Here is an 892-nt window from a genome sequence, read left to right on the forward strand (position 1 = left end):
CGGCCCCTGGAGTGAGTTTGGGGGGGACTGGCTCCCTCCCGGTGCCCAGGTTATCGCCATGGCCTGGCCACGGTTTGTGGCAGGTTTGTACAGTTTCATCCCCTGGTCCCACCGAAGCTCTCTTATAATTACGCCATTTGACTTCCAAGTGCAGCCCTTCTGCTGAAACCTTGTTCCACTATTTTCTGGCTGCCCTGCCAGCCCCGGGAGGTGCCTGCGTTGGGTTTCCTTAATTAGACGCTGTTAAATAGCGCGGGTAGTCCAGTAACTTGTGTCATTGGTATGGAGGTGGCCTGTCCTCTCTTTTGTCTGCTCTCTGGACATGCAAGATGCTGTTCATCAGCATGGTTATAATTTGGTCTTGAGCCAAACTTTACAGTGGATCTGAATAACGCATGTTCTGAGAAGATGGCTTTTTAGGCTGAAAGAGCAAAAGCAACGGGGCTGAACTGCTGCTTGGCCGGTGGGTGCTCAGCTGGACACGCTGGTGCTGCCTTGTCAGCCCCTGGGCACACAGGGACCAGTGACCGAACTGGAGAGCAGCTGCAATGCTGCCTTTAATTGGCAAAGTGGCAGAACCTGGGTCTTGACAGGAGCAGAAAAAAAACACCTTAATTGTTGCCAGGTGCAGATTTGGTAAGGTTGTTAAAAGTGACGCTGAACTGTAGCAAATGTTGGTGCCAGCACGCAGCAAAAAAAAAAAAATAAATTCCCAAACAAAAAAATTAGAACCCAGAGGGTGTTTGTGTACCAACCTGGTAGGCAACGCAAAGCACCCAGTGCTGTCATCGCTGCACAGTTCGTAGCTGGTTTTCTTACGTCCAGAAATACCAAAAAAGAGAACGATGTGGCAGGAAAATGTTAACTACAAATGTGCTTGGCTATGGCTGGG

Source organism: Charadrius vociferus, unplaced genomic scaffold (assembly GCF_000708025.1).
Source record: "Charadrius vociferus isolate BGI_N301 unplaced genomic scaffold, ASM70802v2 scaffold323, whole genome shotgun sequence".
In the NCBI taxonomy this organism is placed as follows: Eukaryota; Metazoa; Chordata; class Aves; order Charadriiformes; family Charadriidae; genus Charadrius; species Charadrius vociferus.